The sequence below is a fragment of the Bactrocera neohumeralis genome, unplaced genomic scaffold, assembly GCF_024586455.1.
Source record: "Bactrocera neohumeralis isolate Rockhampton unplaced genomic scaffold, APGP_CSIRO_Bneo_wtdbg2-racon-allhic-juicebox.fasta_v2 ctg870, whole genome shotgun sequence".
Lineage (NCBI taxonomy): Eukaryota > Metazoa > Arthropoda > Insecta > Diptera > Tephritidae > Bactrocera > Bactrocera neohumeralis.
The window spans coordinates 29,715-56,166 of record NW_026094760.1 but is presented as its reverse complement, the minus strand read 5'-3'; the positions used below and the strand labels follow the sequence as shown (position 1 = coordinate 56,166).

The following is a 26,452-nucleotide window of genomic DNA, read 5'->3' as shown; positions in this document are numbered from 1 at the left end:
CATATCTGTATTAATTTGTGTATTTCCTAGGTTTGGTTGGACTACAAGTTAAAATTAAAAAAGAAAATTGCAGAAAATCGAAAAGAGATTGCAGCCACAGGTGGAGGACCTTACACCCAATGCAGTTTAACGCCTATGGAGCAGGCCGTGGACGAGTTGCTCAGCTTGCAGCAGGCAGTGAATCCAAGCGGAGCCGCATTTGGAAGCACTGCACCTGCATATTAAGAGGAAGAACACACACATCTGGAAGATGTCGAGGTTCAGCCTGAACAGGCCGGAAATGTTAGCATTACGTCTAGGCAGACACCTACAAACAGTGTGGAGGAGCGCGAAAATTTGCGTATGAAGGCTTTGGAGAAGCAAGCAGAAACGCAAGAAAGCCTTTTCGGTATAATGAAAAATATTAATTCGGTGTGCAATGAAATTTCAAGATATAACAGAAAAATTTACGAACTAAAAAAAGAAAAATTGGCGCTATATACATAAAATGAAAGAAGAAAGAAGGAAGAAAATAACGAAAAAATAGGCGAGATAAAGAAAAATTTGAAATAAAATTAAAGAATTGGAATTTAAAAAAATTAAATACTCAAAATAAAAAAACCTATTTCCTGCAACTCAAAATTAATTTCAGTTATTGTATTGTATGTTACATATACATACATACATATATTTTAGGGATGCAACGACACTATGACAATGCATTCGCAATTTGTCTTCGGCGATGATTTGCTGCTGCTCCACTGAAGTTTCCTTCAACTGGTTCCAATGGTACTACTACATTAACAAAAGTTTCTTGTTCAGGATCATTTACATTATATTGTTTGCAAATATTGTGTAAAGCACAACAAACATTTACAATCACAGTTGCTTTACTAGGAGGATATCGTAGCTTATAGCGCCCATACACGAGCACACAAGTGCGATCGATCGGTATGAATTCGTTTGCCCATACACGACACACAAATCCATTTTGCGTTCGTTCTTCACAGAGTTAACATGTGCGACAGGCAAGCGGAACATTTCTTGGAATTTATTTCTAATGTAGCATTTTATCTTATTCATTGTATTTCGTTAATAAGTTATTCCAACTTTTATTTTTCTTACACTATGTACATATATGTATGAGCGCTTAGGCAAAAAGCGAAAACTTTGAAGCGTGATTTCTCGGTTTTTCATTTTTACGATTATTCTTAATTGGCGGGCAGGATAGAAAAAAAAAAAAATTAGGGCAAAGTATATTATCATTGACATAAAATTATCTTATATTTAAACTAAAAAAAATATTAAGAAAAGTCAAGTTTTAACATATTTTTAAACAGCATAAAGTAAAATTCTTTTGATCAAAAGCCACTATTTATTCAATTTTTAATAAAATTTTAAATTTTACACTTTTTTTGGAATTTTCTTAGTTTAACTAGAAGATAAATTAATAAAAATATGAATCTCTTTGAATTTTTTGTTTCCGATAGAAATTGCGACCTGCATCCTGCCCGCCGTCCGAAAAATGTACATGCGAGATGCATCGGGTAATTGCTTCCCAAAGGCAGAATATCAAATATTTCGTATCCAAAAAATTTGTGAAAGATGTTTAAATATATAACTATAAAGCCTAGAAATTTCGCTTGAATCAATAATTTCTTTCCCTACCAAAAAATCCTCAAAAAAATCGATTTTTTGAAGCCTCGAAAGCAGGCTCTCCCCTTAACACTTGCCATTGTCCGCGATCTTCACTGTTCGGCGACACGAGAGAAATGAGAATTTTGTGCGCCGACAACGCCATACACGATAAACATGTTCGCGCACCGATCGTAAAAAATCAAGCATTTTCGCGAACATGGATCGGTACGCGAACAAGCCCATACACGATAAACCGCAAGCGCACACATACCGATCGAACGCACTTGTGTGCTCGTGTATGGGCGCTTTTACGTTCACCTAGTATACAACGAAAACGGCATTTCAGCACTCCTTTCAACTACGTTCCTTGCCTTTGCATGTTTTTTATAAAAATTTGATTCCGCTGTTCCTCGTAAAGCGTTTCGGAAAGGCGTCCATAGATACTCGTGTAGTGGATAACCAGAATCACCTAAAATATATTTAATTTTAGTATTTATGTATGTATGTACATACACATATAAATTGTATTTACCTAAGTAAACCGAATTATGATCTCCTCTTTGATATGTTTGCTCCAGATATGTTTTTAATGAGCTATTATTCCACACAAATGAGTCGTGGCTAGATCCTCCATATCTTGCATCAACACACCGTATTACCATATCCTGATCGCACGCCTAATAAAAATTTATTTTTTAAGACGAAATAATAATAAGTAATAATTTATTTATTTGGTTGCTACTTACAATTATCACATTTATGCTATAAAATCATTTTCGATTTAGATATACGTACATATGTACATATGTAAGTGCTTGTTTTCACATGGAGCAATAATTGCAACATGGGTTCCATCAACGCAACCAACCACATTTGGAATTCCTGCTCTGGTGAAAAATTTCCTTCCTGTTATTCGCTTTTGCTCTTCAGTTATGTCCGTTTTTATCCAGGCACTGCAAAGAGTGGATATTGGGAGCATTTCCTTAAGAATTACGAAACAGTGGGCTGCGCAATACATAATTGAAAATCTGTGAGAACTAAATATCTATACAGAATTTAGCTCACACAACCCATAAAGGCACACCCTATTGTTCACAACACAACAGGAAAACCACGCCACTTCTAGAAACACAAGAAGATTTAGAAACCAGACATGCAGATGAAATGACAACAACAATGCATACGCAGCGGTAAAACCACGCCACGCAAGCAATACAACGGGATACCACGGAGACGGAGAAATCAGACAAGCCGACAAAACAACAACAAGCATGCATACGCAGCGGTAAAACCACACCACACAGTGGTGCCAGAGCGGAAAAAATAATTTTTTTTATCATTCCAAATTTGTACCATCTTTTCAATTTAAGCTAAGAACTAATCAAATAACATTATCCAAATACTTGGGCTTGATATATTCAATGGTTTTTTGTTGGGAGAGCTTTAAAGTCCAACAAAGTATCAACGAAAAGTTACTCAGAAAAATGTGATGAATATTGGTTAGTTAAAGGTTGGTTAGTTAAGGTTAAAACTCAAAAGTTAGCCATAAAATATCAATTGTAAAGTTTTTATTTATTAAAACCAATGTTGTAGATGTGATTTACATCATCAAATGTATACTTTCTTTTTCAAGATTAGTTTTAATATGATGTTTTTTCATGGTCCAACAAAATCATATATTTCACAACTTTAACAGAATATAACTATTGTGCGCAGGAGCGCGCAGGTTAGCCACTTACACAAAATAAACTTTAAAATCTCCTTAATCGATAGAAAAAAAATCAGCTGCAATTAGCTGCCAATTCATGAGTAATTAGCATTTTAATCTACTGCAACTGCAACTGCGTTGTTTGCTTGCTTGATTCGTTGCTTTGTTTTTTTTGCCTGCTTCGTTGTTTTGTTTGTTTTTTTGATTGTTCGGTTTGTTGCTTTGTTGTTATTTTTTGGAGTTGTCTCTCGTTATACAACAACAACAAAATACTAGTTTAGATGCATTATATGTGACCTGGTCTACGAAAAGGTAACTAACGTGCGAAAACTAGTTTTCTGGGAAACAGCTGTAAATCTCATCTTCCATCCGAATCAACTAAAAAGTGCAAATTGATTTTTTGACACCTAAGCCCCCTTTCCGTAGACCAGGTCACATATTATTTGAAGTAATTACACAGTACAACAGCTAATCTGGGGGGTGAGAAATTCCAAGTCAGGGTGATGGTACTAGGTCAGTATAGTAAAACCCTCAAAGGGTATGTGTCGTATGTGATACCGAGAGAAGTGCAAACGGGTGAAAAAAAATTAATAAAACACGTAATTTTGAAGTGGCAAAAGAAATAAAATATTGTGATTTTGCAGAAATTTATAGACTGCAATAATGATGAAAATTTACTTAGAAATCATATCAACAAATTATCGTGAATTATCAAGCAATGATTTAGAAGTGTTTAAAAAATTTATCAACAAAACTTTTAACCCGCGTTTTAAACAAAAATGGCAAAAGTCAAGTCGTACCAAACAATTATTTTAAATCAAAATAAAAGATGGTCTCAGAACAAATCCCAAAAATAAAACTTTAGAATTGGACGATGAAAATTACTTGTTGAATAAATAATTAATAATATATGATCATTTTTGAATATTTATTGGTTATGTTATATGGGAGGTGGGCGTAGTTGTGGGCGAACTTGTTTCATTTTTAGAGAAATAATAAGTTTTATTTATTCAAATCCGTTTGACAGTTTTTATCAGTCTAGCTGTGATAACAGCGAAAATATTGCAGCTTTTGTGATTATAGTATATGGGAGATGGGCGTAATTGTCGGCGGATTTGCTTTATTTTTTCTGGACAAGCTTATATTTACAAACTATTACACTGTAGAAAATTTTGTTACTGTAGGATGATTTTTGATTTTTGTGTTATATGGGAGGTGGGCGTGGTTGTGGGCGGATTTTAACAAATTTTTTTTTTTCATCTAATTTGGCAATATGAGAGATGTGTGCCAAATTTCAAATCCCTACCTCGATTCCTTCTATTTTTTGCCGCGGCTTGTATGAAGCGGCACCACTGTGCGCCACTGCCAGCAACATACGTCGTCCCAGCAACACACGCCATCCCAACGCAACATGTTGCGAATATTTAGCACGCAGCACAGGCTTGGTGGAGAGTTAGGTGACCGATGATCAGGCAGTCAGCACGGGACTGTGACAGCGTACACACGTTCAGCATCAGACTACGCAGTGAGTTTATCCTCTAGCTAGTCTTGGTACCCTGAGTTGTGAACGCCGTCTGTTAAGGGGGAGCCTGGTAGTGAGTTTATCCTCTGACCAACTCAACTATTAATATTGCGGTCGCTAACGCAGTCTTCCGTGGTCCGGTATATTTACGCGGCAAAGTGTTAGAACAGGCCATCACCAGCGTAGCAGAGGAGCGTCAACGTGTATACCAGGACAACGTATTGAAGCCTACACGAGCGTCGGCAGAAGTAGCCGAGCGTAGTCGTCGTAGCACGCGAGTGTCAACGTGTATACCAGGACAGCGTATTGACGCCTTCACGAGCGTCGGCAGAAGTAGCCGAGCGTAATCGTTGTGGCACAGAGAAGCCAGTCGTCTAGCACCCAGGTACGCAGCAGAGTGGGAAACGGTATTGCCCTAACGGACCACACTGAACCGTTACCCTGAAAGCACTTTCCTCGGTCGACGACATTACAACGCGGGAGACAATTTTGTAACTTTTATTTAAATTATAATATAAAAAATAAAATAAAGTACCATTCGCAAGAGAGCCCCAATGTTACCAAATTATTGTAACGAACCCTGGACACGGCGAGTATACCTCAGCAAGTTATACTTGTAAGAAGCAGGGGCAGAAAAAGCTTCGTTACAAATCATTTCCCACTGTTTGCTGATAGCTCCCATGAGCCAAAAATCTGAGGACGCAGCACAATTTTAACGTCGGCGATATTGACGACGATAGGTTAATCGGACATTTTTCCTTTACGCTGTCTAGCACATACATAAATGCATCCTTGCTTAACCGAAATTTTTCTTTAAATCTGTTTATAAAAACTTATGTGACGTGATATTTGTTTATGCACTTTTATAGCAATAGATACTTACAATACTGAAGAAAGTTCCATGGGATTAGAGTGATCCCTGATGAACCGTCGCTGCTTAAGTAACTTGTTTGTTGTCCTTTCAACATAATTATCTTCAAAATATAAATCCACGTTGCCAAACATTTTTATTCAGCTTTTTAAAATCACCGTAAAATTTCAAAACACACAATATTCGGTTTTAATACGTCAAAAATGTCAATTTCGGATGAAGTTGGCATTTTTGGGGAAATTTTATCATGTCATGATGACTTTTTTGGATTAAGTTCTTTGATAACACCAATAATTTTAGAAGGTGACGTCTTAAGAGACTCGAGCGACTCTTTAGCTGTGTTGGGTAAGATACAGACAGCTTAAAGTTGTTCTTTGGCAAATTGGGTTGAAATGCCTTTTCTAGGTGATTTGCAAAGCAATTAGCCTTTTCTTGGTCACTTCGAGCTCAATTTCTACCCAAGTCTCGTATGGGCATGTTGAAGTCAGTTGGTGGCTTCATAGACTTTTGAGCTTTCCAAAGGGAATTTTTCTTGTTTGAATTTGGACACAGCTTCTTTATATACATACATACATACATTTCCGTGTTCAATTCTTCCTCACGTTTAAGCGCTTTTTTAATTTACTTACAGCAGATTTTACTTGAAGCTGAGTGGAAGGGGAATGATTTATGTATCTTTCATTCACGTCTTGCACGCCTTTTTCCATTTACAAGCATTTCTATTTCTCCATTAGAGATTTTTCTGAAACCAAGCGGCTTATAGCTTTTGTTTGGTGTTGCTAAGCCAGCTGCATTAGTTATTATATCATTGAATTCTCTTATGTTTTCGTCAATATCTCTTCCAGTATTTATTTTGTGCTCAATATTAATGTGGCTACTGACGTACAGTGGCTCACAGATTATTTGACCCACCTTATATTTTCAAAAATAAATGAGTATAACTTTTTAACTAAAAAAGATAGCAAAAAAAATAAAAATAGTTGTTTTAGTGGATATTGAGGGAATAACAAGGCGCTTAAATTTTATTAAATTCACAAAAGGTTTCAGATTTATTCAACTTAAAAGAAAAATACTGATTTTTTCAATGTCACAGCTTATTTGACCCATTTCTTAAATTAAATAAAAATTAACAAAATAGAAAAAGGATAACAAAATTTTAATATTTTGTGTTCCCTCCCTTTTCGTCTATGACCATTTTTAGGCGCTTTGGCATAGATTCCACCAACTTTTTTGTTGTTTCTGGAGGTATTTTAGCCCACTCCTCCATTAACGCAACTTTAAGGTCGTTTTTATTGGAGATCTGTCGTTTGCGGATATTGGTATCCAAAATTGACCACAGGTTTTCAATCACGTTTAGGTCGGGTGATTGTGCCGGTGGTTTCATCACATGAGGGCAATTGTAAATTAGCCAAGTTTGAACGATTCCCGAAGTATGTTTGGGATCGTTGTCTTGGTAAAATCTAAAATCATCCTTTATTCCTAGATCCTCGGCGCTTTGAATCAAATTATCCTTTAGGATATTGAGATAAAGCATTTTGTCCATTGTTGACTCTATGAACTGAAGCCTTCCAACACCTGCAAACGACATACAGGCCCATACCATGACATGGCCACCGCCATGCTTTACAGTCGGCTTTAGGTGCTTATCTTTAAGCTCTGTATTGGGCTTCCTCCACACATATGAACATCCATCGGATCCAAAAATATTGAATTTGGACTCATCTGCAAAAATGACATCATTCCAGAATTCTTGACTTTTTTTATGTGCTCCTTTGCGAACTTCAAGCGGTTGTCTCTATTTTTTTTTTTCATAAACGGCTTCTTGCGAGCAACTCGGCCATGAAAATTATGTTCTCTTAAAACACGTCAGACAGTTTCCGTACAAAAAGTTTTGCCGGTTATGTCCTGCATCTCACTGGCTAGTTTTGGGGCTGAAATCCTTGGCTCTTTTTTAATTTTTTGCACAATATAGCGTTCATCAGTTCTACTAAAAACCTTGTTTGGCGCTTTTCTTCCTTTATTTTCGATGCGGTTTTCGAAAACGAATCTGTGGATGATGGCTTTCACGTTGCCATCTGGTATATCCACAATTTTTGCAATTTCTCGTCGAGAAAGTCCGTTTTTATGGTGTTTAAGGACTAATTCTCGTTGTTCGATCGTTGTGCGTCTTCCCATGGTTGTAACACGTGCTTTCTTGACAAAATCCAACTAAAAGTGGAAATTCTATGTGCAAATATAATAAGCAAAGTGTAAACAAAAAAAGCACCGTTAGGCTAAGCTTCTTGGAAGAGAAGCTGTTCATTAAATGCAGTGGGTCAAATAAGCTGTGACATTGAAAAAATCAGTATTTTTCTTTTAAGTTGAATAAATATGAAACCTTTTGTGAATTTAATAAAATTTAAGCGCCTTGTTATTCCTTCAATATCCACTAAAACAACTGCGTTTTTATTTTTTTGCTATCTTTTTTAGTTAAAAAGTTATACTCATTTATTTTTGAAAATATAAGGTGGGTCAAATAAGCTGTGAGCCACTGTATGTATTTTTCATATTTTAGCAAATTCGTTTTATAAGATGTTAGATCGACTTTTGGAGTAACGAATATGGGTTCTTTTCGGATTCGGATTGTCCAAGGCACCGGTTCAATCTTCGGAGAAATTGTTCAGATCAGACTGCTATAGCATATTGCTGCCATGCATACCGACCGATTAAAATTGATATAGAGGACCTTTTTACTCTTTTGTTATATGATAGATGTATCTGTGAGGGGTACTATAAGGAAGCTTCGGTGCAGCCAAGGTCAACGTTTTTTTATAATTTTATTGCCACTTAAATCGAAGATGCATCCGAGCGCCCCTTCACTTCGTCCGCCTCTCGCCTTGTACTCCCACTGGAGGAATTCGCGCCAGGTCGTGGTTGCGTGGGTGACCTTACCCCTCACCCAGGAATCTGCTGCCCATATCTGGTGGGGATGAAAGCAGACTGTGTCCGTGACGTGGTGCGTGAGCTCGCGGTTGGGTAGGGCGAGGAGGTACCAGTGATGCGCGGTGTTGTGTGGCGCTAGGACTACCCTCTGTCCAAATATATTCACGTTGCGGATCCAGCGGTGAATGCGGCGCAAATTTTCATCACGTCTTCCTGGCTGGATCAGCTGCCAGACAACGAATGGGCTGAGTATTGTACCTTTCGGGCCAAGTTCAGCTTCCAGGTGCTTCGCATAAGCATCGATGACTGTGTCTGTGAGCCAAGATCCGTCCTCCAGGGATTATAAGTCTGCTTGGTATAGGCAGACTTCATTTGGCTTCGCTGGGAAGGTAAGTTCCGCCTTCTCGTTCTCCGGTAGCGTATCTTCATGTTCGGAGGAAAGTTCGATCACCGGGGATCTCCATGGGACGGTGGCGTCGTCAGAAGTAGACACTTCGCTGCTACTGACCCGGCCGACGATACATGGCGCCGCGGCCATGTTTGGCCTTTTGCGACGCTGCAGTCCAAGATACTCGGCGGGTCGCGCGATAGTTCGCCTCATGGCGGTCTGCACCTTACGAGCCTTTGCGGAAACTGCCGTGGCTTTATGGTCGGTGGTGTGCGCAGTGGAGACGGCGTTGACCTGGTGCGATGTGGCGGCGTTGGGTACGTTGGGCGTGCAAGCGTTGGCTCCATGGCTAGCTGTTGCTACCCCTGTGCGTCGCGCCAGATGTGTCGTCGCTGCCTGCAAGGCGTCTCCGCGTGCCGATCTGGCACTTCTAGTGCCTGAAGTGCCCGCTGCCTCCAGTGCCCGTATCCTGGGGAGCTTTCTTTGCTCCTCCTCCATCAGTTAACGGAATCGCTTTACACTCTGTTTCCACTTATCTTTGTCATTCATTTTGTATACCTTGTATAAAACTTCTCCGGATGTCTTATCTCGCTGACGGCTCACGGTCGAATGAATGTGATCTACTCGTTTGGTCAGTAGATATGCTCGTTTAAGTAAAAAGTATTTACATATGTATATTTTTATTTCCATTTAAAAATTTTTAACCTTGTTTTTATATTTATTTTACACTGCTGCGGAAGTATTGTACAACTTCAATTCGCTGATGATCACTGTTTTCTCCTTGTCACTGTCGATGTTTCGAACATGTACGATAACTGGTGAAATGTATCTAAGGATTTTATAAGGACCGTCGTACTTCGGGCCTAACTTTGCGGCGAAACCGTCCGCGGCTTTAGAAAGATTATGTTCCTTCGCAAGTACTAGCTCTCCGATTGCGATGGTCCATTTTCTACGCCTCAGATTATAATGACGGGCTTGATCAGTGGACACTCTCTCCATGTTTTGTCGAACCATTCTGAAGGCTTCTTGCATCCTGTTGTACTTTTCTTCAGCCGTCGTCGGCATCATACGTGTGCCGATATTAACTTCGTTGAAGAGGGCCTTTGGCAGTCGTCCTTGTATGAGAAATGCCGGGCTATACCCTGTGGAGGCCGAGATGCTCGAATTTACTGCGAGTTCGATATCTGGGAGAAAATCGTCACATTGCTGGTGTCGTGATTTGTACGGTTTGCTCTTTCCGTGGGATTCTCTTGAGGGTTATAAGGTGAGTTGAATTGCTGGCGTACCCCTAATTCCTTTAGATAACGTTGCCATAGTGTACTAGTATATTGAACACTATTGTCCGAAATAAGGATCTTCGGAACAACAAATCTTGCGAGGACTCTCTCTCTGAATGCGCGACGAAGTCCTTCAGCTGTAGCGCGCCTCATGGGGACTAATTCAACCCAACTGCTGAAGCGGTCGAAAAACACCAGTAGCATTGTATATCCATGGGTTGATCGCGGTAAGGGTTCTATGAAGTCGGTACAAACTGTGGCAAACGGTTCTTGTGCCACCTGTGAAAGCATCTTCCCTGCTGTCCTTCCTTGTATTTCTGACAGGACTCACACTAGCGTACGTACTGGCTAATATCGCGGTACATTCCTTGCTAATAATATCGGTTGGCGACTCGGGCTACTGTCCGGCGTATGCCCGTGTGTCCGGCACAAGGTATATCGGGATTCTCCTGTACCACCCTTACGCGGAGGGGTTTAGGCACACATAACTTCCTGGGTACAGCCTCTTCATCCTGGGATCGACACGGAATGTGGCGATAAAGTTGGCCATCCTTTGCTATGTAATCCGCGTACTTCTCTGGATTCGCGTGTACTTCCTTTACTCGCTTTCGCCACCATTTGCATTGTGGAGCAATCGTCTGTCGAGACAGTGCGTTTCTGCTTCAAGAGACTGACCGGCTGGCTCATGGTCGCGAAGTCGGGTACAAAGCAGCGATACCAGGAGACTATCCCGACACTTCTTTCACGCTTCAGCTCCTGGATTCGCAAGGTATGCTGACCTATAATTCTGAAAAAGCACTTTTCCAATTCGAAGGTTGTTCTCTGTAGTCTCTGCAGTACCTTTCGTAAATTCTGTACGTGTTCCTCGAATGTAGAGCCTATGACTATTATATCGTCAAGGTAGGCAAAGGCGTGTGGTTCCATCTCAGAGGCTATGACTTGGTTGAGTACTCTCTGGAACGTTGCTGGTGCCGAATGTAAGCCGAATGGCATGACGCGCCATTGAAATAGGCCACGACCAGGTACGGTAAAGGCTGTGTTAATAAAAAATGCGAGAAATTTTTTGCAATTAACTGAAATAATATTGAATACCGAATTCAAATGTTAAATAGAAGTGTTAATTATTATAATAATTATCGACGGTATGATCGTTTTTCCCATTACCTACTTTGCTAAATAGACTAATTGCTCCCAGTTTCCCAATTGGTACAATCAGAATGCGCCACGTCAGTTCATGCGTAAGCAAGTAGGACTTAAAATAATTGGTCCCGCTTTGCTTATTAGACCAATCACAACGCGCCGCGTTAGTTCATATGTAAGCAAGTAGGACTTACGAGGATTACGTGAGTCATGCTGCCAGATCATTCGTAACATGTTGTACTTGGCGGCTGCCTTGATCGAAAGGTATCTGCCAGTACCCGTTCTTGAGGTCCAGACTACTAATGTACCTTGCTCTTCGTAACTTCTCAAGTATGTGTTGTATCCTAGGTAAGGGGTATGCGTCAGGTACAGATCGGTCGTTGAGTTTCCGATAATCCACGCATAAACGCCATTTACCGTTCTTTTTCCATGCCAATACAATCGGTGCGCTGTGTGGGCTGTGAGACGGCTCGATACATCCCTTCGACAGCAGCTCGTCGATCTCGGCGTTTATAATGGCCTACATTGCTGAGTTCCTTCGAAAATATCGTTGCTTGATAGGCCGGTAGTCGGTCATAGTGATCTTATGCTCCGCCACGGTCGTTACTCCACTCACGCTTTCGAATTTTCGAAGTTGCTCGTCTAGGAAGTCACGTATGCGGGCCGCTTCGTTTCTCTGGTTAGCGGTCGATGAAGTCTCGAGTCGATTGACCCTCCTGTACTTAAGCTTACGTCTTCTTTTTGTTTTCATCCTGCGTTTTAGCATGCGTGTGTCTGGCGTAGTAAGCGTCACGTTGCTTACGGCTTCTGATGACATGGTGCGGGAGTCCGGTGATTGCTGATCATCTGACGCTTTCAGCACTACTTGGTGACCTCCACAGGATACTATCGCTCCCATGTTTCCCAGTGTATCCAATCCAAATATGACGTCATCAATTGCTCCGGGCATCACGTGTAACACTGCCTTTAGCGACGTCTGTCCAAGTTGAATGCTGGTCTCCACGGCGTCAAAGATCTTGCTGGTGGTGCCATCGGCCATTTCGATTTTGTTAGCCGCCGTCACCTTCTTACCATTCCCGGTTGTGTCCATACGTTCTGCAACTCGTGGTGAAATGAAACTTTTCGAGGCGCCAGTGTCAATGACGGCTTCCGCTGGTTCTCCGCCAAGCATGATTAGGGCGTACAGCCGGCCGCGTTCCTAATGCATAATTATTGGTGGTTCGGCGCTGAGTTCCGTGGGTCCGCCGCGCCTTGTCTTTGGCGAAACCCTTGGTCGTTTCCCTGTTGTTGATGACAACATTCTTTGGTTAGCATATCCGCTCGGCCACACTCCCTGCAAAATAACTTCTTGGGATTTTACGGCATCTCCTAGCATAGCGACCTTCCTGGCCACATCTCAAGCATATATTTCCCGGCCTGAAGGCTCTGCTCGTAGATGGTTGCTGGCGATGCGCCTCTACCTGTAGTGTTAAGTTCGGGAAACGCGTGGTGTTGTGGTGGACTTAGTGACGGCCCACTTGCAGTTCTCACCTCGTGGTCACCTATGATGTGTCTCGTCATCTCGCGTCGAGGTAGTTCTATTCCTCGTCGTTGTCCTTCTTATATCCCTTCGTACTCTTCTGCCAGTGTGATGAGTTCGGCTAGCGTCTCAAAATCTCGCCGCCGAATGTATACCAGATAATCGGTGTGACTATTCCGAAAAATCCTTTCCAGTCGCTCCTCCGGATTATACCCAGCGTGTCGCATTAAGTTCTGCATAGCCAGAACGTAGTCTTTGTAGTTTTCTCGCACGTGTTGTATTCGTTGCCGTATATTATCTTCGTAACGGCGTTCGAAAGTCCTTTTTGAACGTTGCTGGTTAAGATACCATTGGAGAGCGGAAAGTCCATGGTTCTCATAAGGATGTCCACATTTATCATGGACACTTCGGAGAGCTCTTCTAATCTCTCAACGAACGCTAGTAGGTCCCGCCCACCGTCGTATTTCACGGACCACTTCCTCACTTGGTCGATGATGGGTGCGAATGTGACAATGCGGTTCTGTTGAAGTAACCTGTTTATTGGTGGTGATTGTAACCGTGATGATTCTGCGAAAGTGCTCTTCTGATCGCCTTCGTCTCGTTTTGTATGCAGCTTCTATCTTTAAAATTTTTTCCTCTATTTCGGGATCCTCGTGCGCCTTGGCTGCCAGTGTAGTTATGCGCTTACGAATCTCCCGCGTGGTGCCTATGTGGTCAGCTCCCAGGCTCTGCGCGAAGGCGATTAGTTCTCCTTGGACACGTTGTCTAACCACATGAGATCTGCCGTTTCCGTGTTAAATGTCTTCCTGATATTATACGATCCGCAGGGTCCCTGCACGGGCGCGAATTGTAAAGAAGCTTATTACTGCCCCTGCTTCTTACAATTATAACTTGCTGAGGTATACTCGCCGTGTCCAGGGTTCGTTACAAAAATTTGTGAACATTGGGGCTCTTCTACGAATCGTTTATTTTACTTTTTAATATAATTTTAATTAAAGTTACAAAATTGTCTCCCGTATTGTAATGTCGTCGCCCGAGGAAAGTGCTTTCATGGTAACGGTTCTGTGTTGTCCGTTAGGGCAGTACCGTTTCCCGCTCTGCTGCGCTCCTGGGTGCTAGACTACTGGCTGCTCTGTACCACGACGATCACGCTCGGCTGCTTCTGCCGGCGCTCGCGTAGACTGCAATGACGACAGTAGGGCAGTCCGTTAGGGCAGTACCGTTTCCCGCTCTGCTGCGCTCCTGGGTGCTAGACTACTGGCTGCTCTGTACCACGACGATCACGCTCGGCTGCTTCTGCCGGCGCTCGCGTAGGCTGCAATGCCGACATCCTGCGTCATTTCTGCCGGCGCTTGTGTAGGCTTCAATGACGGTGGCGTACCGTTGACGCTCTTCTGCAACGACGACTGCGCTCGATTACTTCTGCCTGCGCTCCTGTATGCTTCGATGACGATGTCCTGGCGTATACGTTGACGCTCGCGTGCTACGACGACTACGCTCGGCTACTTCTGCCGACGCTCGTGTAGGCTTCAATGACGCTGTCCTGGTATACACGTTGACGCTCCTCTGCTACGCTGGTGATGTCCTATTGCCACTTTGCCGCGTAAATATACCGGACCACGCAAGACTGCGTTAGCGAGCGTAATGTTAATGGTTGAGTTGGCCAGAGGGTAAACTCACTACGAGGCTCGCCCTTAACAGACGGCGTTCACAACTCAGGGTACCAAGACTAGCTAGAGGATAAACTCACTGCGTAGTCTGATGCTGAACGTGTGTACGCTGTCACAGTCCTGTGCTGACTCCCTGATCATCGGTCACCTAACTCCCCACCAAGCCTGTACTGCGTGCTAACACATTCGCAATATGTTGCGTTGGGATGGAGTGTGATGCTGGGACGGCGTAAATTGCTGGCAGTGGCGCGGTTTTACCGCTGCGTATGCATGCTTGTTGTTGTTTCGTCTGCTTGTCTGATTTCTTCGTCTCCGTCGTATCCCGTTGTATTGCTTGCGTGGCGTATGCATTATTGTTGTCATTTCATCTGCATGTCTGGTTTCTTAATCTTCTTGTGTTTCTAGAAGTGGCGTGGTTTTCCCGTTGTGTTGTGAACAATAGGGTGTGCCTTTTGGGTTGTGTGGACTAAATTCTGTATAGATATTTAGTTCTCACAAGTGTTCAATTATTATGGACACTTTTTTGGGGAGTTATGTGAGCTCACTTGTCTATGCAGATAAAATGATCGTTGACATGGCCCTAATTGCTGCAACTTGTCACTTGACCGAAATCGTATTCTTAATATAATGGTAATGATAGAGAACTCCTCACTGTAAAGCTCTCCACCAACCTTCACCCCTCCCCCCAAACTTTAGTCAATCCGTTAAGAACCTCACTGCAACTCTACTCCAATGGCTTCTTGCCGCCCAGAATCGCCATAGATCTTTTGGCGACTACATTAGCCAAGAGATCCGGTATGAAATCAAAGTGTGTGAGAATTTTCAAGGGTTCATCACGATAGTGCAGGACAGTATTCACTGACTGGCTAATGGACCTGAAGTTCTGAAGTCCTGACTCATCTCCAGGCCACTGGGATGCATTCGCGTATACAGGTGCCGACCAGTTGACTTACAATCGTCATGACAAAGTCCTCTTTGCCTTTTTTATCTCAGACTTGTATATTGCAGTTTTTTATAACACACAATCGTCAGTTGACTCACTCTTAATGACGAGTTTTCGAGAGTTCTACAGTCCAGCAGAGAGGTTTCTCTCATCGGTGTTTTTAATGGACAGGAGCTCTACGATCCAGTTTTACACACTAAGCTTAAGATTTCGACCCACTCGCTTACCACGTCGAGGCCTTTGGCAGTGCACTTCCCAGTTTGTATTTATACGATTTCAATAAGACAGACGGCGGACATACTTCATCTAGGCCGATATACTAGGGATTAGATAAGAAGTGGTCGTCGAGGACTCTCTAGTTTGAGATCATTGGTGCAGTTCTGTTCGAGGTCAGGGTGAGGTCAAGAACCTTCTCCTTGCATGCAGTCACGAATGTATGAGAATTTCCCCTATCACAAATGAACAAGTTTTCCCTAAAGATCAAACTCGCTATGTTCGAAAGACTGGCCCAGGTTGTATGAACCAATATCTTCCTGTCGCCTCCAGCTTTCGTATCTGAAATCTATGCGCTATTGAAACCTATGCGCTATTATCTTTGGCATCCGTCGGGAGCATCCTAAGGAACACCGTTTGGAACCCTTAGCCTATAGCTTCTTTATTTTCACTTAGAGGACAGACAGACTTTGTATTAAGCAGAATCAGCGCTTGTTGATAAGATTCGTCGGTTTTATTCAGCCTTATTACCTCCAGTAATGTGTGAGTATTAACGGTTAAAAATATTTTAGGATTTCTTCAATCACCCTAGGGCAAAGTGCAAGGTTTACAGCCTCCAGTCTGGCTCCTTTCCATACCTCCACCATCCGAGAGATTGCCTTCTAATATAAAACAGTCGATTATCGGCACATCTGATGAACTTACGAAGCACATGGTGACATTCGGCACTCTTACACTTTGGGGTTGGCGCAGGGTTTACTCTGACCGCATTTAAAATTACTGAAGAGATAGGCTCCGCAATTCTCTTCCATTCATGGCGGGATCGAACACGCCAAATTGTGTCTGAACTACTACATATTACATTGTCGCCATATTGTTTTTGAAAATAATAAACTGAAACTAAGTTTGTTATAATAAGTTTACTTTTTTAAATATTTGCCACCCGAAATGAAGACTGGAACTGAATGGTGGTGTAGGTGTGTGAGAGAAATTAGTGTCGTTTCAAAGTTGAGTTTTTCTTCAAACGGCTTCTAAAGTTTCTGTTTTCGCCCAAAATAAGGATGTAAACAAAATTTTCGTTTTCAATTTGAATCGTGACTAAATCAATTTCTCTTTTTCATATATTTTATAGAAGATTTTATTTTTAACTCTTGCAATAAATATTTAACCTCCGAAGCAAATAAAATTACAATTAAACAAGTAAGGGAAGTTATTTCGGGTATATGAAGTTTAGGGCAAGTTTTCACCCGATTTTTTTCATTCTAAGCACAAAGATCCAACATTATAGGAAAAACGCGCTCTCTCAATTGACTCTCAGTTAACTCACATATTGGCCGATATGTGCCGTATACAGTAGAATCCCGATTATCCGGATCAAATAAAACCAGGGGTATTCCGAATAATCGAAAATCCGGATAATCGATTTCAAAGCAAATCAAACAATGTTTAAATTATAATAAAGTTTTATTATGTTATAAGTTTTACAAGTGTAGTTTAGATAATATGTACGATAAATAAAAACCGAGCTATAACGATAAATAATGTATTACATAATGCCTATGTAATTTAAAATTTTGGTTGGAAATAACTTTTTATTGGTCTTTGACATAAAGAATCACATCGTTTCATTGCGGCCAAGTCCCTGATGCGTTTCAGTTGTAACAACTATATGGGATCCGATACATCCTGTCTTTCAAACCACTTAAAAGCAATATCAAGAGCTTCAAAAGCTTCTGCGTGAGATGGTACTTGACATACATCCCCAGTTTCAGTCTCTTCTTCATCTTCTCTCTCGTTATTTACGAGAATTGGACGCTTCTTGCTTTTTTCGACTTACGCTGCTGATCGAAAGCAACAGCGACAAAAAACAAAAGTAGCAAAAAGTCGAATGCATTACTTTTCGCGACTGTGACTGCCGACGACTGACGAAAATTGTCGATAGCTGCTGCGGCAACTTATGTATACGATCGAAAGCTACAGCAAATCAGAAAGCAGAAAAACGAATAACGGCGACTTATGCTGATTTCTGATTTTCGTAGCTGTTTGATTTTTGCACCAGTCAAAGCATGCGACTTCTGATTTTTTCAGTAGTAGCAGAAGCAAAATCATATGAACTGAAACTTGCCGCAGTTTTTTAAACGCTGGTTTTAAGTGTCAATATGTTTGTGTTATCGGTGCGAAAATGACCTTCGAACGAAGATCCATCATTAAATTTTGTTTTCAATTTGATAAAACTTTTACCGAGACGTTTCAACTGATGAAACAAGTTTATGGCGATGATTGCCTATCCTGTAGCAGAGGGCCAGAGTGGTTTCAACGTTTTCAAAGTGATCGTGAGGGCATAAATGACGATCAAGATGTGGGCAATCAAAATCCGTGATCACCGGAAATTCCATCAAAACTGTGCTTGAATTCATCAAAAATCAGCAAAAACCATTATTGAAATACATGAAAATGGAATTGAACATCTTCAAAACATCGATTTATTGCATTTTCAGCGAACATTTGGGCTTACGAAAGGTATGTGCACGGTTTGTTCCGCACAAATTGACTGACGACCAAAAATTGCTCAGAATCCAACATTCGAAGGACTCTTGTGACCGATTATTTGACCAAAAATCACATTTTAACCATTAACGAGTCCCTGTATTCAACTGATATGGCACCGTGCGACTTCTTCCTTTGCGGAAAAATGCATTTTCCCATGAAAGAAAAGCGTTATGCAGACGTAGAGACCATTCAAACGGCTTGCACCGGCATACTGGCAGCCATAGCGGCCAAGGAGCTAAAACACTCGTTCGACATGCTTTTGGACCGTGCAAAAAGCTGTATTGAAGCAGAAGGAGACTATTTTGAATAAAATGAATTGATTTTGCCGAAAAAACCATTTGTTCTGTGTTTCTTTTAAAGTCTTGTTTACTTTAGAACATACCTTGTACATATTAACAAACGTGTTTGTAGTTTTTGGTGAATTTCTTACGTCCATTATCTCTAGGCTTAACTGACTGTTTCTGCGCTGGCAACAACCCACAAGTCTTACATAATTAATGTGGTACTAATTGTGATGGAGTGGAACTGAACTGTATGTACTATATCTACACATACACTCATATACATATGTATAGTATATATATATGTATGTACTTAATATTCAAATCATACGACTAATTGTTCAAGTGCCGCTTTCAATTTATGTACTAGATGTGTTGGCCAGGAACCATAGCCACTTAGGTCAACAAACAAGCTTCTGAGTGGCTGGTCAGTTTGCGAATTGAATGAACGTGTTAATTATTAAGTTGGTGTTAGAAGTTAAATGAAAACATTTCAGTTTCTTAATAATTGAATATATTTTAAAGGTTGGTAACAATATTATTATTTACTATTCCATAATAGTTGAAACCGTGTAAATCTAATGGATTCGCATAATTAGTTATCTGCAAAAAAGAAGTAGCAAAAAGATAATACTAAGTAAGACAGTTCTGTACTCAAGATTTCATGGATATTTTTTTGGATAATTAGAGAACTGAGTTTTAAAAAAGCTATGAAAAAACATGAAACCAAAACTTCTTTGAATAATTCTTTCGCTTTATTTTGTATTATATTTGAATATTTGCATTGTGTTTTGTTTTTAATTTTTAATATTTAAAATTAATAACATATCATTAACTTATTTCTAAATAAAAAAAATTCTATACCACAAAAAGTACCGCTTTAAAATTTAGTCAAGTATGAACAATACTTGAAAATTTTGAGTGGTAAGGTTTGCGTGGTCACGTTATCTGTGAAAGATGTTATCGGTTCGGTGTAGTCAAAATCTTTTCTGGTTCCACATATTTGAGACATCGATATACGGAAAAAATTCTGACTTTTTTCAAATAAAAATAATATTGATACAGAATCTTCGCTGTAGTCAAGTAATTATGCATTAAGTAATGAAATGTGTTTTTTATTGGACTAATTTGATTGTTGTGAGAAGGAATGCGAAATCTTAAGTTTTGATATAAAAGAAATTATTCTCAATCAGTTTATTTTTACACTATTTTATTTCAAAATACTTCTTCTTTTAATTATAAATATAAATTTACTTTATAAAGATTTTTATCTCTATACTCTATTTCTCTATCTTTCTTTGTCTCTCCCCTCTTTTTATTACAGAGATTCCGCAAACAAAGTAGTATTCACGACAGCACCGACAGTGGCTCTAAATATCGTGTCGGTAAGTCGGTGGTGGCTGTGAAATACAACAACTAAGGTGTATATAAATGTAATAGACCGAAAAAGACTCCTCCTCCTCACAACAAGGCACATACTCGTAGATAAGGTGCATCTGTAGAATGGAATTGAGCATCTAAATATTTTAACAGTTATAAAGTTAAAGTATTTATGCTTCACTTAACATTCACCCTTTCACTTTGCCTTTCCTTAACTTACCTGTGGAATCCCCCAACAGTTTGGATGCCTTATTTATTATTCTGTAGCAATGCTAAGTTTGCTGCTGAAGTTTTGCATTCAATATTCCTATTGTTTTTGTAGGGGTACCTTTGTGTCACACAGCCTTTTTGATATAAACATCTATTTTATTTCTTTATATTATTTTTTATTTGAAATATTTTAAATGGGAGAACCTTCATCTCAAATCAGGACGTCAAAAACCACTTGGGCCAGTTTTTTATCTGCAAGATTCAAAAATTTTATGAGCGTGGAATCATTATCTTGCTGGAACGATGGCAAAAGCTATTGGATCAAAATTTAATTTCATAAAATGTTTTACTCAATACCCTGCAAGACGGGTAGCTGTTAGCAAACGTGTAAGCGGCTTGTTATTGTTCACTTTTTCATTCGTTAAAATATTTTTACTTTTGTTCAGAGAGTGGGAAAAAGTAACACATAGCTATTGATGTTCAATGGTTATCTCGCTCTAACAATGGCTAAAATATCGCATGCTGCCTTGTTCTAACAGAATACATGCATTTGTTAAAAAATATCTTTACAGTATGTTACGGGTAACAAATTCTTTTGTTAGCGCATTGCTTACCTATGTGTTATGGATAACAAAAAGTATTTGTTAGAATATCTGTTAGTGTTATTATTTTCGTTATCAGTTTGTTACCTATAACATATAAGCATGTTAGTTATATATATAAACAGTAACAAGATTATCTGTTACCCATTTTGTTACTTCTGGCAATTCAATTCTTTTAAATAAAATTCATTTTTTTATTATTTCGCTTTATTTAATAATAACATCAGAATAATTAAATATTTACTTAAAACAATATTTACTATTCCACGTAATTCGTCCTCCAAGTTTGATAATAGTTTTGAATGGTGCGTCTTTGTTATACGCATCAAACGCTCCAAATTATTTCTGTAATATTAAAAATTTTAATTACACACACGACATTCAATTCTTTGAATAACTTTAATTTTTTTCTCGTTGTTAATCTTTTTCGTTTACTCTTTATATTTTTAAAAGAAATTAATAACATATATAGTATAAATGTATATAAGAAATTAATTATAAAATATCAAATAATGAAATAACGAACTTACCTCTTTAAAAACCAAAATAAACTGCGCTTTTCGTTTTCTTCTTCTTGAAAAATTGGGCATTCGTCTCTCCTATTCTAGCAAGTTAATATTACAATATGTTTAGAATGTCGATAGTTTTTCTCTATCTTACTTACGTATTTTCCCATTCAATTGAAAATTTCAGAAAATGTAGCAGTGTTAGTGAACAGCTGAAAATGTTTCAATGTGTATGTGCAATCTGTTACCTCCGTCTCTGCAGGGTAAATTACAGATGTCACATAACCATTCACGACAGCATTTCATTTATGGATTCTATTCAAATATGAATATGATTATTTACTAGAAAAATTCAAAAGTATAGTATTTTCATACATCAAAATGTTAAATCGGTAAAGCGCTGGCAGGAAACTTAATCAGATCTTTAAGGTAATTTCTCTTCTCAATGGAAATGTGCTGAGTTAATTTTATACCGACACAGTGTTACTACCAATAAACACTGGCTCAGAATATCTGAGGCGACGATTGTCAAGAGATAAAATAGGGCACCCCACGTGAAAATCTGGGGAAACCAGCAAGAATTGCGGTTTCTAAGTTCAATAATTTTAGCCTTTCAGAAGAGAGTTTTCTTCGCTCCATAGATGTGAAATGACTTGTTCCATAGATATCTACATTTAAGTAAAATCATCTTAAGAATTTGGCAGTTGTTACCTTTGTTCGACTACTAGACAATAGTCGACAGCCTAGACTTCAGACAGATTCTGCATACAATACCCTTCCTTTCCGATTGAACTGGTCTCAAACTTTAAACATTATTTTCTTGGACCTTCTTAACTATTTGCATTAAAACTTGACGATGCTGGATTTATATTTATATATTAGGTTGTCAAATATGTCTTCCGCCTTTATATCTTTTAAACTTCGCGGCTATGTATAAAGCGCTAAAGAGCTCGTATCTCGGCAATACTATACATCTTTGAAAGGTCTTGAACGACGCTATGCTTAATTAGTTTGGATATTGCGTTCAACAGTTACATATAGACGCGTTGACATGGAGTTCACTAACGCCAAAATTGGCGCTATTTTAAAGTTTTCCTTTGTTAAAGGCAAATCCGCTAGAGAAATGTTCCATGAGATTAATGGTGTTTTGGGGGTTGGTACTCTATCACTTCGCACTGGCATGGATAAGCCAGCCGGCGGAAGACCTGTGACGACGAATACCGATCAAATCATGGAAAACATCGAGTTAGACTGGCATGTGGCATCTCGTGACATCGCCCAGAAGATGGGAGTTAGTCACCAAACCATTTTAAACCATCTGCAGAAGGCTGGATGCACAAAAAAGCTTGATGTTTGGGTGCCGCATGATTTGACGCAAAAAAACCTTCTGGACCGAATCAACGCCTGCGATATGCTGCTAAAACGGAACGAACTCGACCCATTTTTGAAGCGGATGGTGACTGGCGACGAAAAATGGATCACATACGACAATATCAAGCGTAAACGGTAGTGGTCGAAGGCCGGTGAATCGTCCCGAACAGTGACCAAAGCGGGATTGACGGCCAGGTTTTGCTGTGTGTTTGGTGGGATCGGAAGGGAATCAGCCACACAGCGCCAAGTGATTACCACCTGTTCCTGTCCATGGCGAACGCCCTTATTGGTGTAAAGTTGAACTCAAAAGAGGCTTGGGAAAAGTGGCTGTCCGAGTTCTTCGCAAATAAGGAGGGGGGCTTCTACGAGGGGGTATTATGAAGTTGCCATCTAGATGGAAACAGATTATCGAACGAAACGGCGGATATTTGAACTAAATCCGATCACTGTAACACTTTTTATAAAGCATTGAATAAAGAACAAAAAGGCGGAAGGAAGATATTTGACAACCTAATATTTAAAAGAAGACATTAAACACTTGTCGCTTTCGATTTCATATATTTTCCAAATTATTCTAAAAAAATGCAGAATCAACGTAAATATATTTTGAATTTATTTTAAACATATTTTCCGTGGATATCTTTAATTTCCAATTGCATTCAACAGCAGCGCCACACTTTCCACTATGGCAATATGACAAAGGATTATGCCACTTAAAGTGTCAGCACTTACTCTCCGGTGTTGGGTAACTGCTCTTAATTTTTCATGCCACGCTCAACGCTATAAATCCGCCTGCAGAGGATGACAGTTAAAGCTGTGCCAGCTAATATCTATTAGGAGAAGGAAAAAGGAAGCACGAAATGCATGCAGGTAATTGCGGGTGACACTTTGAGAAACAGACAGTCAGACAGACCGAAAAACAGAAGAGTTAGTTATCGTACAGAAATGTGAATTATATACATATATTTCCATTGGAGAAGCTATAAGCTGAGACTAGGCCACCTTGCTTCTATTGCCTTTAGTCTAAGTCAATAGATGTGCAGCATTTTACAGGCAGTTGCTTTTAGCAAACCTTTCTGACGCATATTATTGCCTAGATGACGAGGAAGTATTGTCTGTTAGCTGTTTAAGCTGTAAGGTTTCTGCACGATCCTTTTTCCAATGCAATCTGGCGTATAGGCATAAAAGTTGCCAATATTCTAATATTCACGGAATTTTCCATTGAATCGTAAAAAGAGAAAACTCTTTGAGAAAGAGATATGCATTTTGCATCTTCCAATGCTTTTCCGCATATCTTCTCTCTTCTTTTTATTTTATCCGTACATTTCACCATGGCATGCGTGTTTTTATTCAAAATATATACATATGTATGTTACATATATGTTTAGCTTTTCACCCAATGCATAATCAACTTCACTACCACATTTGTGATAAATATTTCTTGAGCTTGCATAGTATTTTCCCATATCGCCAGATTTGCTCGATTGAAATCTTTCTTGGAAATTTCTTAAATACTTCTGATTATTTGATTTAATCCAGCAAAGCATTTCAAGGAAAGGCTTTTAAGGAAATATCTACTACACTGAGAAGTTACAGTAACATTATAGATATGATTTTTTTTAAATTTTAATAAATATATTTTTTATAGTGACATACTTATGTTTACCAAATTTAAGCTTAAATACAATTTACATATTTTGGTGAAAAACTCGCGAATGCAGTATGTGACGGTGCATTATCGTGGTCCAAAAGCCAAGAGTTGTCGGCCCATAATTCCGGTCTCTTTTTACAAATTGTTTTACGCAAACGAGACATATCACTCAAATGGTATTCCTTGGTGACAGTTTGGTCCGTTAGAAGGAATTCGGGGAGCACCATACCAATGATAATCGAAGAAAACCCTCCACATAACCTTGATTTTTGAACTACTTTGAATTCATCTGATTCCGGGTGGTAAGGATAGATCAAAGTCTCATCGCCAGTTATAAGATATTCGGGTATTCGGAAAACATTGTTTTACAGACGTTAACGCCACGCTGTTTTTTCGAAAAAATTTGGTGTTTTTGGAACCAATCGTGCTTTCACTTTTTTTAGGCCCAAATGATCTATCAAGATGATTTTCCCTGATCCTTGCGATATTCCAACGATGCAGGTAAGGTCCCTGGCTGTTAGTAGTCGATTCTCATTTATTTTAGTAACGTGTTGATTATCAGTTGATGTTGATGGCCGTCCTTGACTTGGCTCGTCGTCAACACGTTCTCGACCTTCTTCGAAAAAATTAAACTTCTTTGTTGAATAATTTCACTCATCGTAAAAATTGTCGAATATAATTTATGTAATTCAGAAACAAAAACGCATTCTAAACACCAATAATTATTTTCATGTGACATTTGGCACAGACCTAGAAAAAAAATATTTCGACGAATGGGTTTTCGCTCGATATTTAAATTAAACAGTCTTACTATTTTTTGCCCACAGTACATGAACATATGGTATAATGAACTCATTTTTGCTTGTTCAACAAAAATAAACTATTTCCTTCATTTTAGATAACCCCGAAATGGCATCCAATGTACTCTGCGGCACAAAGTCAGCTGACCAACTGCTATCACCTTCAGTGGATTCTTCAAATGCCTTCTTTTCCCATCATAATTCACATCTTAATGCAGGTTGTTGGGCGTATCTCCTTTAAAGATAAAACATACATGTTGCTTAACTGCGAACATTACCTCATTACTTGGTATATATGTAGTAAAAACGGAGGTATTCCGCATTACAGTGGCAAGATCTCAAATTGTGACAACTTCAGTTAATGTATCTTTGGAAGCATATGAGAAGATAAACTGGCACCTCTAGTTATTAAGATATAAAGAATAAGTAGTGGTAACAAAACAAGAGAAAATCTGTGGTGCATATACTTATAATACTACGTGGTGAAACATTTCGTACCAATCCGGTGGCCAACATACGAATTGAAAATACAACTGTCATATTGCGGTGAGTTCATCCCAATGCCATAACATATTATGTAAACAGAAATGAGTTGAAAACCTGTACCACCGTTTGAAATTATAAATTTTAAAAGGAACTCAAATAGGTAGATATAAGGAGGTATTATTTGGTAAGTCCTTAGAATAAATTTCAGAATGCAATATTCTGAATTCTTAAATTTTTTTCTACAGAACAATATGAAGGGCTTTTTTTTAAACAATATGGCAACGAAGATTCACAGAAAATGAGTTGTAAAGCCAAAACTTTCAATATTGGATGAATCAAAAGGAATATGCTTAGAGTAGTACTAAAAGATATTAAGTTAAGAGTGCTTGCATGTTTATAATACAATTTTAATTTGTGATATATGTACTATTTATATACATATATAATATGTATTTATTTTTATACTAATAAAATTTTTGAACATTTGCATATGAGTTTCTCTTGAAGGTCATAAAAGATAAATAAGATTTTCAATGCTGAAATAACTAGTTCGTGTCAAGCTGTAATGTAATGGGCTCTTGAAAAGTTGCAAGCAGATATGACGTTTTCGAGCAAAATTTTCTGGATCAATGAGTTCCATTTCTAGCTGAATGGGTATGTGAACAAGCAATATTGCCGCATTTATTCCGAAGAAAAACAGGTTTGGTGCGATTTGTGAGCCGGTGGAATCATCGGTATCGGCCATTCGAACAATTCCGCTTCGACTCAGGCCTTGGCCTCGGCGCCATACCTATTTTTCCAAAAAAATGTCCCACAGGTGCCCGT

General features: G+C 39.3%; 1 long non-coding RNA gene across 1 annotated transcript; it reads left to right on the top strand.

Moving 5' to 3' along the window:
* The first annotated feature begins 23,353 nt into the window (after window positions 1-23,353).
* On the top strand, window positions 23,354-26,046 carry LOC126767581 (uncharacterized). The gene is made up of 3 exons (XR_007669120.1): window positions 23,354-23,560; window positions 25,240-25,811; window positions 25,873-26,046. It is a non-coding gene; the product is annotated as an uncharacterized LOC126767581 (long non-coding RNA).
* Window positions 26,047-26,452: the final 406 nt, after the last annotated feature.